Source organism: Salmo salar, chromosome 01, assembly GCF_965601325.2.
Source record: "Salmo salar chromosome 01, fSalSal1, whole genome shotgun sequence".
NCBI lineage: Eukaryota > Metazoa > Chordata > Actinopteri > Salmoniformes > Salmonidae > Salmo > Salmo salar.
This window is the reverse complement of record NC_138291.1, coordinates 20,823,712-20,839,336: the sequence shown is the minus strand read 5'-3', so window position 1 is coordinate 20,839,336 and position 15,625 is coordinate 20,823,712. Positions and strand designations below refer to the sequence as shown.

The window sequence follows — 15,625 nt, the reverse complement described above, 5'->3', positions numbered from 1 at the left end:
AGTTTCTCTAAACTACACCTTTATCTTTGATACAAAGATAGCAAAGACAACTATGTAGCTAGCTAACATTACACGAATCATATCATTCCGTTGTAATGTATTAAGTTTCTACAGTACTGCTAGTTGGTAAAGTTGGCTAGCTAGCAGTGGCTGTGGTGTTGACTTTGTTTGCAAAACGGCATCGCTGCGAACGCCGTGTTCTGTTCTATTTGTTCTGATCTGCTCTGTTCTGCTTTGGTCTGTTCTGCTCTGTTCTGTTCTGCTCTGTTCTGCTTTGGTCTGTTATGTTCTCTTTTGCTCTGTTCTGCTTTGGTCTGTTCTGCTCTTTTCTGCTCTGTTTTGCTCTTTTCTGTTCTGCTTTATTCTGCTCTGTTCTGCTTTGGTCTGTTCTGCTCTGTTCTGCTCTGTTATGCTCTGTTCTGGTCTGTACTGCTCTGTTCTTTTCTTCTCTGTTCTCTTCTGCTCTATTCTGCTGTGTTCTGTTGTGCTGTGCTCTGTTCTGCTCTGTTCTGTTCTGTTCTGCTCTGTTCTGTTCTGCTATGGTCTGCTCTGTTCTGCTCTGTACTGATATGTTCTGCTCTGGTCTGTTCTGCTCTGTTCTGCTCTGTTCTATTCTGCTATGGTCTGCTCTGTTCTGCTCTGTACTGATATGTTCTGCTCTGGTCTGTTCTGCTCTGTTCTGCTCTGTTCTGTTCTGTTCTGTGTGTGAGGGATAATCTAGTCCCTGTTTTATGCTGAGGAAGGCAGCTGCAGCCAACAGTACTATCTCGTAAGGATGCTGTGGCATTGAGTCCTCCTGCACCCCAAATTGCACAGGAGAGGCCAATATGAAGCTGTCCTGTGCAAATCCAGAGCCAATTCACTGTAAGGGATCTGTGTGTGTGTGTGTGTGTGTGTGTGTGTGTGTGTGTGTGTGTGTGTGTGTGTGTGTGTGTGTGTGTGTGTGTGTGTGTGTGTGTGTGTGTGTGTGTGTGTGTGTGTGTGTGTGTGTGTGTGTGTGTGTGTGTGTGTGTGTGTGTGTGTGTGGGCGGCCTTGTTTTACAATTAGCTGTCTTCTCTTTACATTTACATTACATTTAAGTCATTTAGCAGACGCTCTTATCCAGAGCGACTTACAAATTGGTGCATTCACCTTATAATATCCAGTGGAACAACCACTTTACAATAGTGCATCTAAATCTTTTAAGGGGGGGGGTTAGAAGGATTACTTTATCCTATCCCAGGTATTCCTTGAAGAGGTGGGGTTTCAGGTGTCTCCGGAAAGTGGTGATTGACTCCGCTGTCCTGGCGTCGTGAGGGAGCTTGTTCCACCATTGGGGTGCCAGAGCAGCGAACAGTTTTGACTGGGCTGAGCGGGAACTGTGCTTCCTCAGAGGTAGGGAGGCGAGCAGGCCAGAGGTGGATGAACGGAGTGCCCTTGTTTGGGTGTAGGGCCTGATCAGAGCCTGAAGGTACGGAGGTGCCGTTCCCCTCACAGCTCCGTAGGCAAGCACCATGGTCTTGTAGCGGATGCGAGCTTCGACTGGAAGCCAGTGGAGAGAGCGGAGGAGCGGGGTGACGTGAGAGAACTTGGGAAGGTTGAACACCAGACGGGCTGCGGCGTTCTGGATGAGTTGTAGGGGTTTAATGGCACAGGCAGGGAGCCCAGCCAACAGCGAGTTGCAATAATCCAGACGGGAGATGACAAGTGCCTGGATTAGGACCTGCGCCGCTTCTTGTGTGAGGCAGGGTCGTACTCTGCGAATGTTGTAGAGCATGAACCTACAGGATCGGGTCACCGCCTTGATGTTGGTGGAGAACGACAGGGTGTTGTCCAGGGTCACGCCAAGGCTCTTAGCACTCTGGGAGGAGGACACAGGGGAGTTGTCAACCGTGATGGCGAGATCATGGAACGGGCAGTCCTTCCCCGGGAGGAAGAGCAGCTCCGTCTTGCCGAGGTTCAGCTTGAGGTGGTGATCCGTCATCCACACTGATATGTCTGCCAGACATGCAGAGATGCGATTCGCCACCTGGTTGTCAGAAGGGGGAAAGGAGAAGATTAATTGTGTGTCATCTGCATAGCAATGATATGAGAGACCATGTGAGGATATGACAGAGCCAAGTGACTTGGTGTATAGCGAGAATAGGAGTGGGCCAAGAACAGAGCCCTGGGGGACACCAGTGGTGAGAGCACGTGGTGCGGAGACAGATTCTCGCCACGGCACCTGGTAGGAGCGACCTGTCAGGTAGGACGCAATCCAAGCGTGGGCGGCGCCGGAGATGCCCAGCTCGGAGAGGGTGGAGAGGAGGATCTGATAGTTCACGGTATCAAAGGCAGCAGATAGGTCTAGAAGGATGAGAGCAGAGGAGAGAGAGTTAGCTTTAGCAGTGCGGAGAGCCTCCGTGACACAGAGAAGAGCAGTCTCAGTTGAATGCCCAGTCTTGAAACCTGACTGATTAGGATCAAGAAGGTCATTCTGAGAGAGATAGCAAGAGAGCTGGCCAAGGACGGCGCGTTCAAGAGTTTTGGAGAGAAAGGAAAGAAGGGATACTGGTCTGTAGTTGTTGACATCGGAGGGATCGAGTGTAGGTTTTTTCAGGAGGGGTGCAACTCTCGCTCTCTTGAAGACGGAAGGGACGTAGCCAGCGGTCAAGGATGCGTTGATGAGCGAGGTGAGGTAGGGGAGAAGGTCTCCGGAAATGGTCTGGAGAAGAGAGGAGGGGATAGGGTCAAGTGGGCAGGTTGTTGGGCGGCCGGCCGTCACAAGACGCGAGATTTCATCTGGAGAGAAAGAGGTCAAAGCACAGGGTAGGGCAGTGTGAGCAGGACCAGCAGTGTCGTTTGACTTAGCAAACGAGGATCGGATGTCGTCAACCTTCTTTTCAAAATGGTTGACGAAGTCATCCGCAGAGAGGGAGGAGGGGGGGGGAGGGGGAGGAGGATTCAGGAGGGAGGAGAAGGTAGCAAAGAGCTTCCTAGGGTTAGAGGCAGATGCTTGGAGTTTAGAGTGGTAGAAAGTGGCTTTAGCAGCAGAGACAGAAGAGGAAAATGTAGAGAGGAGGGAGTGAAAGGATGCCAGGTCTGCAGGGAGGCGAGTTTTCCTCCATTTCCGCTCGGCTGCCCGGAGCCCTGTTCTGTGAGCTCGCAGTGAGTCGTCGAGCCACGGAGCAGGAGGGGAGGACCGAGCCGGCCTGGAGGATAGGGGACAGAGGAAATCAAAGGATGCAGAGAGGGAGGAGAGGAGGGTTGAGGAGGCAGAATCAGGAGATAGGTTGGAGAAGGTTTGAGCAGAGGGAAGAGATGATAGGATGGAAGAGGAGAGAGTAGCGGGAGAGAGAGAGCGAAGGTTGGGACGGCGCAATACCATCCGAGTAGGGGGAGAGTGAGAAGTGTTGGATGAGAGCGAGAGGGAAAAGGATACAAGGTAGTGGTCGGAGACTTGGAGGGGAGTTGCAATGAGATTAGTGGAAGAACAGCATCTAGTAAAGATGAGGTCAAGTGTATTGCCTGCCTTGTGAGTAGGGGGGAGGGTGAGAGGGTGAGGTCGAAAGAGGAGAGGAGTGGAAAGAAGGAGGCAGAGAGGAATGAGTCGAAGGTAGACGTGGGGAGGTTAAAGTCACCCAGAACTGTGAGAGGTGAGCCATCCTCAGGAAAGGAACTTATCAAGGCGTCAAGCTCATTGATGAACTCTCCAAGGGAACCTGGAGGGCGATAAATGATAAGGATGTTAAGCTTGAAAGGGCTGGTAACTGTGACAGCATGGAATTCAAATGAGGAGATAGACAGATGGGTCAGGGGAGAAAGAGAGAATGTCCACTTGGGAGAGATGAGGATTCCAGTGCCACCACCCCGCTGGCTCGATGCTCTAGGGGTATGCGAGAACACGTAGTCAGACGAGGAGAGAGCAGTAGGAGTAGCAGTGTTATCTGTGGTGATCCATGTTTCCGTCAGCGCCAGGAAGTCTAGGGACTGGAGGGTAGCATAGGCTGAGATGAACTCAGCCTTGTTGGCCGCAGACCGGCAGTTCCAGAGGCTGCCGGAGACCTGGAACTCCACGTGGGTCGTGCGCGCTGGGACCACCAGGTTAGAGTGGCAGCGGTCACGCGGTGTGGAGCGTTTGTATGGCCTGTGCAGAGGAGAGAGAACAGGGATAGGCAGACACATAGTAGACAAGCTACAGAAGAGGCTACGCTAATGCAAATGAGATTGGAGTGACAAGTGGACTACACGTCTCGAATGTTCAGGAAGTTAAGCTTACGTTGCAAAAATGTTATTGACTAAAATGATACAGTACTGCTGGCTGGTGGAGTAGGCTAGCTAGCGGTGGCTGCGTTGTTGACTTTGAACGGGTAGCTGGCTAGGTAACCTCGGTAGTTTCAGTACTACACCTTGTCATGATACAAAGCAACTTTGTAGCTAGCTAGCTAACATAACACTAATCAAGACGTTCCTTGTAGTGTATTTAGTCTTTAGTATTTAGTCTTTTAGTCTTTTAGTCTTATTTAGTCTTTTAGTGTTGGGGTTTGTTTTGACTAAGAGAGAGGGAGATGGAAAGAAAAACAGAAAGGAGAAAGACAGACAAGGGTGAAAAGGACAGATAAAGATAGAGGGATATAGAGAAAGCTCACGAGCAAAGAAATCCCCAATGTGAATGGTATCTGTCTGTGTGTGCTTGCGTTCATGCCTGTGTGTGTGTGTGTGGAATAGAAATCCCCAGTGCTGGTGACAGTGTCTGTCTCGTCTGTTGTCTTGCAGCCCTGCCACTGGCCTATGGTTGCCAAGATACAGGGTGTTTCTCCTGACATTTGGTGAACCGTTGAAATAGGACGAGAGGGGATGCTATTCACTCAACTGCTGCTTAAAAGCCCCATGGTGAACACTCACTATCATCCTGCTCCTACTCAAAATGAAAATATTACACATGATTTTCAGAACAATTATAGCAACAAATGTGTACCAAAGTGATGTTATTGTTCTCATTTCTTCTATTCTATACTATTTGTTTCTATTCTTTTCTATTCTATTTTTGGCGGCTGTGGTTCCTTACATAGGAGAGTTATATGAGAGGATAGTTGTAAAGGCCGGCAACAAGGACTCAATCGTGGCAGGGAGCTCCACTGGAGGAGAGTGAGCAGAGATGCAGCTCTGTTGGTGTACTGTACACTGTGTGTCCTGCCTCCACTGTCGACTGGAACGACAAATGAACCAAGTCAGTCTGAAGTTGGTGATATCTTCATAACATGCCATAGTTCAGACAACCCAATGGTCTTGAGGTTTCATTGGAATAAGACCCCCCGTCCCATAATTGCCCTATCCTACTCTCTTCATAAACAGCCCTGCCCTATCCTACTCTCTTCATAAACATCCCTGCCCTATCCTACTCTCTTCATAAACATCCCTGCCCTATCCTACTCTCTTTATGAAAATCCCTTTCCCATCGTACTCTCTTCATAAACAGCCCTGCCCTATCCTACTCTCTTCATAAACATCCCTGCCCTATCTGACTCTCTTCATAAACATCCCTGCCCTATCCGACTCTCTTCATAAACATTCCTACCCAATCCTACTCTCTTTATGAATATTATTTTCCTATCCTACTCTCTTCATTAACACCCCTGCCCTATCCGACTCTTCATAAACATCCCTGCCCTATCCGACTCTCTTCATAAACATCCCTGCCCAATCCTACTCTCTTTATGAAAATTATTTTCCTATCCTACTCTCTTCATTAACACCCCTGCCCTATCCTACTCTCTTCATAAACATCCCTGCCCTATCCTACTCTCTTCATAAATATCTCTGCCCTATCCAACTCTTTTCATAAACATCCCTGCCCTTTCCTACTCTCTTCATAAACATCCCTGCCCTATCCTACTCTCTTCATAAACATCCCTGCCCTTTCCTACTCTCTTCATAAACATCCCTGCTCTATGCTACTCTCTTTATAAACATCCCTGCCCTATATTTCTCTCTTCATTAACATCCCTGCCCTATCCAACTCTCTTCATAAACATCCCTGCCCTATCCTACTCTCTTCATAAACATCCCTGCCCTATCCTACTCTCTTCATAAAGATCCCTGCCCTATCCTACTCTCTTTATAAACATCCCTGCCCTATATTTCTCTCTTCATTAACATCCCTGCCCTATCCTACTATTTTCATAAACATCCCTACCCTATCCTACTGTCTTGATAAACATCCCTGCCCTATCCTACTCTCTTCATAAACATCCCTGCCCTATCCTACTCTCTGCATAAACATCCCTGCCCTATCCTAATGTCTTGATAAACATCCCTGCCCTTTCCTACTCTCTTCATAAACATCCCTGCCCTCTCCTACTCTCTTCATAACTATCTCTGCCCTATCCAACTCTCTTCATAAACACCCCTGCCCTATCCTACTCTCTTCATAAACATCCCTGCCCTATCCTACTCTCTGCATAAACATCCCTGCCCTATCCTACTCTCTTCATAAATATCTCTGCCCTATCCTACTCTCTTCATAAACATCCCTGCCCTATCCTACTCTCTTCATAAACATCCCTGCCCTATCCTACTCTGTTCATAAATATCTCTGCCCTATCCTACTCTCTTCATAAACATCTCTGCCCTATCCTACTCTCTTCATTAACATCCCTGCCCTATCCTACTCTTTTCATAAACATCCCTGCCCTCTCCTTCTGTCTTCATAAACATCCCTGCCCTCTCCTACTCTCTTCATAAACAGCCCTGCCCTATCCTACTCTCTGCATAAACATCCCTGCCCTATCCTACTGTCTTGATAAACATCCCTGCCCTATCCTACTCTCTTCATAAACATCCCTGCCCTATACTACTCTCTGCATAAACATCCCTGCCCTATCCTACTGTCTTCATAAACATACCTGCCCTATCCTACTGTCTTCATAAACATCCCTGCCCTATCCTACTGTCTTCATAAACATCCCTGCCCTATCCTACTGTCTTCATAAACATCCATGCCCTATCCTATTTTCTTCATAAACATCCCTGCCCTATCCTACTGTCTTGATAAACATCCCTGCCCTGTCCTACTGTCTTCATAAACATCCCTGCCCTGTCCTACTGTCTTCATAAACATCCATGCCCTATCCTACTGTCTTCATAAACATACCTGCCCTATCCTACTGTCTTCATAAACATCCCTGCCCTATCCTACTGTCTTCATAAACATCCCTGCCCAATCCTACTGTCTTCATAAACATACCTGCCCTGTCCTACTGTCTTCATAAACATCCCTGCCCTATCCTACTCTCTTCATGAACACACAGTTACACTCCTATGTATTAACTTGACTGAAGGAGTCCTCATTACTGTATTGTTGTGAGTCACTATGGTCTACCACTCTACTCTATCCTACATCTCTTTGTAATACCACTCTACTCTTTCCAGTATCTCTGTCTAATACCACCTTACTCTCTCCAGTATCTCTTTGTAATACCACTCTACTCTCTCCAGTATCTCTGTGTAATACCACCTTACTCTCTCCAGTATCTCTTTGTAATACCACTCTACTCTCTCCAGTATCTCTGTCTAATACCACCCTACTCTCTCCGGTATCTCTTTGTAATACCACTCTACTTTCTCCAGTATTTCTGTCTAATACCACCTTACTCTCTCCAATATCTCTTTGTAATACCACTCTACTCTCTCCAGTATCTCTGTGTAATACCACTCTACTCTCTCCAGTATCTCTGTGTAATACCACTCTACTCTCTCCTATATCCCTGTGTAAAACCCCTCTACTCTCTCCAGTATCTCTGTCTAATACCACCTTACTCTCTCCAGTATCTCTTTGTAATACCACTCTACTCTCTCCAGTATCTCTGTGTAATACCACTCTACTCTCTCCTATATCCCTGTGTAAAACCACTCTACTCTCTCCAGTATCTCTGTCTAATACCACCTTACTCTCTCCAGTATCTCTGTCTAATACCACCTTACTCTCTCCAGTATCTCTGTGTAATACCACTCTACTCTCTCCAGTATCTCTTTGTAATACCACTCTACTCTCTCCACTATCTCTGTGTAAAACCACTCTACTCTCTCCTGTATCTTTGTGTTATTTCCATTTGAAAGCAGAAAGCAGAGGTCCTGGCAGAGACCCAGCTCTATCGTAACTGCAGCTGTGAGCCCTTGGGGATCATTCACTACTAGCCCTCAGGCTCTCCTGCTCTCAAACACGCTTTTTAAACAGGGATGGGTGAATGCTTCTACTGAACACCAGGGTATTCCAATCACTCCAGTTGTACTCTGCAATGTTGCCCAGCCTCCATCCCTCCCACTAACCCTAGACTCTAGAGGATTTTAATTCAGGAGTAAACAAGAGGAACACCAAAAGGTCCCCAAATAGACTAAAATGGTCAATTTGTTTGAAAGACTGAATATCAATTTATACATAGTCTGTAAGTAACTACTGTAATGTGTGAAACACCATACCGATCAACTGTCGATGTCAGTCAGCTGTACTGTTATGCTGTTATGTCATTCGCAATAACAGAGCATGCATAATGCTCACCTTGTGTATAGTAGAGACTCTGACAGTAATGTATGTGTGTGTATGCATGTTTAAATGTACTTACATCTGTCCATGTGTGTGTGTGTGTTTGTGCCTGGTTGTGTAACCAGTTTGAAATGGATAGCTAGTTAGCAGTGCAAGTTAGTAGTGTTTTAAATGGTGGCGTATCTCGCTCTGAGACCTTGAAGTACACTACAAGACCAAATGTATGTGGACACCTGCTCGTCAAACATCTCATTCCAAAGTCATGGGCATTAATATGGAGTTGGTCCCCCCTTTGCTGCTATATCAACCTCCACTTTTCTGGGAAGGCTTTCCACTAGATGTTGGAATATTGCTGCCACAACAGCATTAGTGAGGTCGGGCACTGATGTTGGGTGCTTAGGTCTGGCTCGCAGTCGGCGTTCCAATTCATCCCAAAGGTGTTCGATGGGGTTGAGGTCAGGGCTCTGTGTTCAGGCCAGTCAAGTTTTTCCACACTGATCTCGACAAACCATTTTTTATGGACCTCGCTTTGTGCACGGGGGCATTGTCATGGTGAAACAGGAAAGGTTATTCCCCAAGCCGTTACCACAAAGTTGGAAGCACAGAATCGTCTAGAATGTCCACATACTTTTGGCCATGTAGTGCGTACTTCCTTGTTTTGACAAGGCCAAACAATTAGAACCAGGAAATGGGGGAGCAATTTCTGCATTGCACATCTTTAAAAAGTATGTAAAAGGAAAAATATATATCGGTATTGATCGATATTTCAAAGAAAGTATTAGATATACTGCAGGTATTGGCTTACAATTTACACATCATGAATCCCTAACTTGAAAGAGTAAAAACAGATAGAAAATCTATATAAATGATTTGTGGACCTATTTTAAAACTACATCACTTTTCTGGCCAGCAAATAGCTTTTGAGTAATAATAGGTCCTGGAAAATGTATGTGCGGCCCTCCCGTTGAATTTGGCCTTCAAACCAAAATGATGGCACACCCCTGTTCTATGTGGTAACGCAAATGCCTTTACAAGTGAAGAGCATTTCAAGTATTTTCAGTTAGACTTTTCATTCTGCTCCATTCACCTAAAGGTTTTTTGTATAGTAGCCATTATTGTGTTAAATAGACATGGGTGGGGGCCTCAGACTGCCCTCTGCCTGGGGCCTCCAAATCCCTATGTCTTCCCTTGCACACACATTCCCAGACATGGTGACTCACACATTCTTTGCTGAGTCAAGATGCTCAGGAATAAGCAACCATTTGTTGCACCTCCCTCTCTGCCTCACTATCTTCCTCCATATCCCTTCCTCCCTTTCCTCTTTCCTCCAGAGTGGTGCAGAAGTCTAAGGCACTAAAAAATCCATTCTTCACTATCTTTCTCCTCTTCTCTCCCCCTCCTTCAGCAGCACAGTCTCTCCTTTACCCCCCTTCTAGGGAGTTTTTCCTAGCCACAGTGCTTCGAAACCTGCATTGCTTGCTGTTTGGGGTTTTAGGCTGGGTTTCTGTACAGCACTTTGTGACATCGGCTGATATAAAAAGGGCTTTTATAAATGCATTTGATTGATTCATTGATTTGATTGATATCAGTGCAAGAGGCATCACTACAGTCCCTGGTTCAAATCCAGGCTGTATCACAGTCTCAGGGTGGCGCACAATTAGCCCAGCGTCGTCTGGGTTTGGCCGGGGTAAATAAGAATTTGTTCTTAACTGGCTTGCCTAGTTATTAAATAAAGGTTAAAAATAAATAAAAATTCATCCCTCCCTATCTCTCTCCTCTCCTCCTCTCTACCTCCTTCAGCAGCACAGTCTCTCCTCTCTCCCTCCCTCCCTCAGGTGAACAGTATCTCCTCTCTCCCTCCCTCAGCTGAACAGTCTCTCCTCTCTCCCTCCCTCAACTGCACAGTCTCTCTTCTCTCTTGGTCGGCTGAACATCCGATGCCGGGTCCAATAGTGAGGGAGGCAGTGCAGACGTCATTAGCTTCTCTCTCTCTCTCTCTCTCTCTCTCTCTCTCTCTCTCTCTCTCTCTCTCTCTCTCTCTCTCTCTCTCTCTCTCTCTATTCAATTCAAACGGCTTTATAGGCATGGGAAACATATATTTACATTGCCAAAGCGAGTGAAATATATCATAAACAAAAGTGAAATAAACAATAAAAAATAAACAGTAAACATTACACTCACAAATGTTCAAAAGGAATAGAGACATTTCAAATGTCGTATTATGGCTATATACAGTGTTGTAATGACGTGCAAAGTACAAAAGGGAACATAAAAAAACATAAATATGGGTTGTATTTATTATGGTGTTGGTTCACATCAGGTCACACATCTTGCTGCTGTGATTGTACAATGTGGTATTTCACCCAAATGATATGGGAGTTTATCAAAATGTGTAACCTGTGTAATCTGAGGGAAATATGTGTTTCTAATGTGGTCATATATTTGGCAGGAGGTTAGGAAGTGCCAGTTTCCACCACATTTTGTGGGCAGTGTGCACATAGCCTGTCTTCTCTTGAGAGCTAGGTCTGCCTACGGCGGCCTCACTCAATAGCAAGGCTATGTTCACTGAGTCTGTATGGAAGGTTTGGAAATCACTTCCTTTTAGGTGGTAACATAAATCAACAACACTTTTCTGGATTTGGATAATTTGCCGGTATAGGCCTAATTCTGCTTTGCATGCATTATTTGGTGTTTTACGCTGTACTCTGAGGATGTTTTTGCAGAGTTGTGCATGCAGAGTCTGAATTTGATGTTTGTCCCATTTTGTGAATTATTGGTGGGTGAACGGACCCCAGACCTCACAACCATAAAGGGCATTGGTTTCTATAACTGATAGTATTTTTAGCCAGATCCTAATTGGTAGGATGCATTTGATATTCCTTTTGATGGTGTAGAAGGCCCTTCTTGCCTTGTCTCTCAGATCCTTCACAGCGTTGTGTAAGTTATCTGTGGTGCTGACGTTTAGGCTGAGGTATGTATAGTTTTTTGTGTGCTCTAGGGAAACGGTGTCTAGATGGAATTTGTATTTGCGGTCTTGGCAACTGAACCTTTTTTGGAACACCATTATTTTTGTCTTACTGAGATTTACTGTCAGGGCCCAGGTCTGACAGAATATGTGCAGAAGATCTAGGTGCTGCTGTAGGCCCTCCTTGGTTGGGGACAGAAACACCAGATCATCAGCCACCACTAGACATTTGACTTCAGATTCTAGAAGGGTGAGGCTGGGTGCTGCAGACTTGTTATAGTGCCCTCGCTAATTCGTTGATAAATACAGTGTATTTTGTTACGTTACAGCCTTATTCTAAAACTGATTAAATCTTTTTTTCCCTCATCAATCTACAAACAATACCCTATAATGACAAAGCGAAACCAGGTTTTTATACATTTTTTCAAATGTATTAAAAACCTTTTTTACATAAGTATTCAGTCCCTTTGCTATGAGACTCAACATTGAGCTCAGGTGCATCCTGTTTCCATTCCATCCTTGAGATGTTTCTAGAACATGAATGGAGTCCACCTGTGTGGTAAATTCAATTGATTGGACATGATTTGGAAAGGCACACACCTGTCTACATCAAGTTCCCACAATTGACAGTGCTTGTCAGAGTGAAAATCAAGCCATGAGGTCGATGGAATTATCCGTATTGCTCCGAGACAGGATAGTGGTGAGGCACAGATCTGGGGAAGGTTACCAAAACATTTCTGCAGCATTGAAGGTCCCAAGAACACAGTGGCCTCCATCATTCTTAAATGGAAAAAGTTTGAAACCACAAAGACTCTTCCTAGAGCTGGCCGTCCGGCCAAACTGAGCAATCAGAGTTCCAGAGTTCCTATTTGGAGATGGCAGAACCTTCCAGATGGACAACCATCTCTGCAGCACTCCACCAATCAGACCTTTATGGTAGAGTGGCCAGACGGAAGCCTCTCCTCAGTAGAAGGCACATGACAGCCAAATTGGAGTTTGCCAAAAGGCACCTAAAGGACTCTCAGACCATGAGAAACAAGATTCTCATTTCTGATGAAACCAAGAATGAACTCGTTGGCTTAATTTAAATGCCAAGCATCATGCCTGGAGGAAACCTGGCACCGTCCCAATGGTGAAGTATGGTGGTGGCAGCATCATGCTGTGGGGATGTTTTTCAGTGGCAGGGACTGGGAGACTAGTCAGGATCGAGGGACATATGAATTGAGCAAAGTACAGTGAGATCCTTGAAAACCTGCTCCAGAGCGCTCAGGACCTCAGGACCTCAGACTGGAGCTAAGGTTCACCTTCCAACAGGACAATGGATCTAAGCACACAGCCAAGACAACGCAGGAGTGGCTTCAGGACAAGTCTCTGAATGTCCTTGAGTGGCCCAGCCAGAGCCCGGACTTGAACCTGATCAAACATCTCTGGAAAGACCTGAAAATAGCTGTGCAGTGACGATCCCCATCCAATCTGACAGAGCTTGAGAGAATCTGCAGAGAAGAATGGGAGAAACTCCCCAAATACAAATACAAGCTTGTAGCATCATACGCAAGAAGTCTTGAGGCTGTTATTGCTCCCAAAGATGCTTCAACAAAGTACTGAGTAAAGGGTCTGACTACCTATGTAAATGTGATATATATTTTTTAATATATATATATACACTACCGTTCAAAAGTTTGGGGTCACTTAGAAATGTTCTTGTTTTTGAAAGAAAAAAAAAATGTTGTCCATTAAAATAACATCAAATTGATCAGAAATACAGTGTAGACATTGTTAATGTTGTAAATGACTAGTATCGTTGGAAACAGCTGATTTTAATGGAATATCTACATAGGCTTACAGAGACCCATTATCAGCAACCATCACTCCTGTGTTCCAATGGCACGTTGTGTTAGCTAATCCAAGTTTATAATTTTAAAAGGCTAATTGATCATTAGAAAACCCTTTTGCAATTATGTTAGCACAGCTGAAAGCTGTTGTTTTGATTAAAGAAGCAATACAACTGGCCTTCTTTAGACTAGTTGAGTATCTGGAGCATCAGCATTTGTGGGTTCAATTACAGGCTCAAAATGGCAAGAAACAAAGAACTTTCTTCTGAAACTCGTCAGTCTATTCTTGTTCTGAGAAATGAAGGCTCTCGTACAACGCTGTGTACTACTCCCTTCACAAAACAGTGCAAACTGGCTCTAACCAGAATTGAAAGAGGAGTGGGAGGCCCCGGTGCACAACTGAGCAAGAGGACGAGTACATTAGAGTGTCTAGTTTGAGAAACAGATGCCTCACAAGTCCTCAACTGGCAGCTTCATTAAATGTGGGTTCCAGTGTGTTCTGGTAGTCTTTAATAGCTGATTCTAAGATTTGTATTTGATCATGTATATGTTTTTGCTGTTTGTTCTTTGTTATAAAGCCAAGAAGATTGGAGGTGGTTGATCCATACAGCTCCGTTTTAGATAGATAACTCTTTGTGTTGTTGTGTGTTTAGTATCTTCCAATTTTCCCAGAAGTGGTTAGATTCTATGGATTCTTCAATTACACTGAGCTGATTTCTGACGTGCTGTTCCTTCTTTTTCACGTAGTTTATTTCTGTATTGTTTTAGTGATTCACCATAGCGAAGGCGTAGATTCAGTTTTCTGGATCTCTATGTTTTTGGTTGGGTAGGTTTCTCAGTTTCTTTCTTAGGTTTTTGCATTCTTCATCAAACCATTTGTCACTGTTGAAATGTTTAAATTTGATAGCGAAGCTGAGAGGTCAATTATACTTTTTAGGTTTTCTTCTGCCAAGTTTACACCTTCACTATTACATTGAAACGTTTTACCCAGGAAGTTGTCTAAAAGGATTGAATTTGTTGTTTCTACACTACTTTCCATCCATCTATAGCTTTTCTTAATAGTATTCAGTTCCCTTTGTTTTGATGCCTCATGATTGAGTATTGCTCTGTTCAAGTCGACTGTGTTTTTGCTGTGATCTGATAGGGGTGTCAATAGGCTGACTGTGAAATCTCTGAGAGACTCTGGGTTGAGGTCAGTGATAAAGTTATCTAGAGTACTACTGCCAAGAGATGAGCTATAGGTGTACCTAGTGTAAGAGTCGGAGCTGCAGAAGCTGTGACTGATTTTTGTTGGTTGTTTTGTCATAGTTGTGTCTTTGTGTGTGTGTGTGTGTGTGTGTGTGTGTGTGTGTGTGTGTGTGTGTGTGTGTGTGTCTGTGTGTGTGTGTGTGTGTGTGTGTGTGTGTGTGTGTGTGTGTGTGTGTGTGTGTGTGTGTGTGTGTGTGTGTGTGTGTGTGTGTGTGTGTGTGTGTGTGTGTGTGTGTGTGTGGTATTCTCAGCCGCTGCAGATGCATTATTTACATGAGTGGTTAAAGTAGGACTGCCTTCAAAGCCACCTCACTGAGAATCTCTCTCTCTCTCTTACTTCAGCTGCCTGGTGAGCCACAGCCACAACATCTACACAACACAACACACAGCCCTGTCTGCGTAACTCTGCCTGCCTGGAGCTGGAGGGAGGGAGGGATAGGGGAGAGTGATGCAGAGAGGCAGAGGGGGAGGAAGAGAGAAAGAAAGGGGATGAGGGAGGCGAGAGAGAGTAGAGAGGGAGAAGAGGAAGGGAGACAGGGAAAGAGGAAATGGAGGGAGAGAAGAAGAGACATGGACAGAGGAGAGGGACGGTATGGAGGGTGGACATAGCATAGTGAATGCTAGCCATGCAGCAGCTAGTAATTAGAACTGTTGTGCTGCACTCTCTCTCCCTCTCTCGCTCTGTCCCCCTCTCTCTCTGTCTTTCACACCTTACTGTCTTACATGACTAGATGTCCAAGGTTAATGACGGGCCAGTGAAGACACACACAACAGCCAGATAGTGACAGCTACTGTAACGCCTCTTCAACCCCAGGAGGCTGAAGAAATGTGGCTTTTCACCTAAAGACCTCACAAACTTTTACAGATACACAATTGAGAGCATCCTGTCAGGCTGTGTCACAGCCTGGTACGGCAACTGCACCGCCCACGACCGCAAGGCTCTCCAGAGGGTGGTGCGGTCTGCACAACGCATCACTGGGGGCAAACTACCTACCCTCCAGGACACCTACAGCATCCAATGTCACAGGAAGGACAAAAAGATCATCAAGGTCAACAACCACCCGAGCCACTGCCTGTTC

General features: G+C 45.5%; 1 long non-coding RNA gene across 1 annotated transcript; it reads right to left on the bottom strand.

Annotated features, from left to right (window-relative positions):
- Window positions 1–2,346: 2,346 nt before the first annotated feature.
- LOC145858604 (uncharacterized) lies at window positions 2,347–4,437 on the bottom strand. Its single transcript, XR_014379054.1, has 3 exons — window positions 3,798–4,437; window positions 3,601–3,681; window positions 2,347–2,684 (listed from the first exon to the last, which is right to left on the bottom strand). It is a non-coding gene; the product is annotated as an uncharacterized LOC145858604 (long non-coding RNA).
- Window positions 4,438–15,625: the final 11,188 nt, after the last annotated feature.